This window comes from Arachis stenosperma, chromosome 7 (assembly GCF_014773155.1).
Source record: "Arachis stenosperma cultivar V10309 chromosome 7, arast.V10309.gnm1.PFL2, whole genome shotgun sequence".
Taxonomy (NCBI): domain Eukaryota; kingdom Viridiplantae; phylum Streptophyta; class Magnoliopsida; order Fabales; family Fabaceae; genus Arachis; species Arachis stenosperma.
The window spans coordinates 32,903,224-32,905,241 of NC_080383.1; the positions used below are offsets into that span (position 1 = coordinate 32,903,224).

The window sequence follows — 2,018 nt, forward strand, 5'->3', positions numbered from 1 at the left end:
AATCATATCTTTTCAAATTGTTTTAAAATCATATCTTTTCAAATAGTTTTCAAATCATATCTTCTCAATCACATTTTTTTTTCATATCTTCTTAACCACATCTTTTTCAAAATAACTTTCAATCAAATCTCTTAATTTCTAATTTCAAATTCTTTTTCAAAAATCACTTAATTTCTTTTCCACTTTTATTTTCGAAAATTAATTAATGTTTTTCAAAATAATTTCAAAATTTTTCACTTGATTTTCGAAAATAAACTTCCCTCCTTCCCACATCCTTCTATTATGGAGTGCCACTCCTTCTCAATGCACAATTCGAACCTTATCTAACTAAAGTTCGAATTTATCTTCTCCTTCTTCTTTCTATTTCTCTTTTCCTCTGACACTTAAAGGAATCTCTATACTGTGACATAGAGGATTCCACATTTTCTTGTTCCCTTCTCTTTCATATGAGCAGGAGCAAGGACAAAGGCATTCTTGTTGAAGCTGATCCTGAACCTGAAAGGACTTTGAAGAGAAAGCTAAGAGAAGCCAAAGCACAACTCTTTAGAGGACCTGACCGAATTCTTCAAGGAAGAAACATGGCAGCAGAAAACAACAACAATGCAAACAATGCAAGGAAGGTGCTGGGTGACTTTACTGCACCTACTCCTGATTTTTATGGGAGAAGCATCTCTATCCCTGCCATTGGAGCAAACACTTTGAGCTTAAGCCTCAATTAGTTTCTCTAATGCAACAGAATTGCAAGTCCCATGGACTTCCAATGGAAGATCCTCATCAGTTTTTAGCTGAATTCTTGCAAATCTGTGACACAGTCAGACTAATGGGGTTGACCCTGAAGTCTATAGACTGATGCTATTCCCTTTTGCTGTAAGAGACAGAGCTAGAATATGGTTGGACTCTCAACCTAAAGAGAGCCTGGACTCATGAAAGCTAGTCAATGCCTTCTTGGCAAAATTCTTTCCACCACAAAGATGGAGTAAGCTTAGAGTGGAAGTCCAAACCTTTAGACAAAAGGATGGAGAATCCCTCTATGAAGCTTGGGAAAGATACAAACAATTAATCAGAAAATGTCCTTCTGACATGCTTTCTGAATGGAGCATCATAGGTATTTTCTATGATGGTCTCTGAACTATCTAAGATGTCCTTGGATAGCTCTGCAGGAGGATCTTCATCTGAAGAAGACGCCTACTGAAGCTCAAGAACTGATTGAAATGGTTGCAAATAACCAATTCATGTACACTTCTGAAAGAAATCCTGTGAACAATGGGACTAGTCAGAAGAAAGGAGTTCTTGATATTGACACTCTGAATGCCATTTTGGCCCAGAATAAAATATTGACTCAACAAGTCAATTTGATTTCTCAAAGTCTGTCTGGAATGCAAAATGCACCAAACAGTACTAAGGAAGCTTCATCTGAGGAAGAAGCTTATGATCCTGAGAACCCTTCCATGGAAGAGGTAAATTACCTAGAGAACCCTATGGTAACACCTATAATTCTTCATGGAGAAATCACCCAAATCTTTCATGGAAGAATCACGAGAGACCTCAACAAGGTTTCAATAACAATGGTGGAAGAAACAGGTTTAACAATGGCAAGCCTTTTCCATCATCTTCTCAGCAACAGACAGAGAGCTCCAAGCAGAATAATTCTGACTTAGCAACCATGGTCTCTGATCTGATCAAAACCACTCAAAGTTTCATGACTGAAACTAGATCTTCCATTAGGAATTTGGAAGGACAAGTGGGTCAGCTGAGCAAGAAAATTACTGAACTTCCTCCAAGCACTCTCCCAAGTAACATGAAGAAAATCCAAAAGGAGAGTGCAAAGCCATAAACATGGCCGAATTCTGGGAGGAAGAAGAGGCAGTGAACGCCACTGAGGAAGGCCTCACTGGACGTCCACTGGCCTCTAATGAGTTCCCCAATGAGGAACCTTGGGAATCTGAGGCTCAGACTGAGACCATAGAGATTCCCTTGGACTTGCTACTGCCTTTCATGAGCTCTGATGAGTATTCTTC

At 38.9% G+C, this 2,018-nt stretch overlaps 1 non-coding gene across 1 annotated transcript; it reads right to left on the bottom strand.

The window, feature by feature from the left end:
* Nucleotides 1–978: 978 nt before the first annotated feature.
* On the bottom strand, nucleotides 979–1,086 carry LOC130942799 (small nucleolar RNA R71). Its single transcript, XR_009071349.1, has one exon. It is a non-coding gene; the product is annotated as a small nucleolar RNA R71 (small nucleolar RNA).
* Nucleotides 1,087–2,018: the final 932 nt, after the last annotated feature.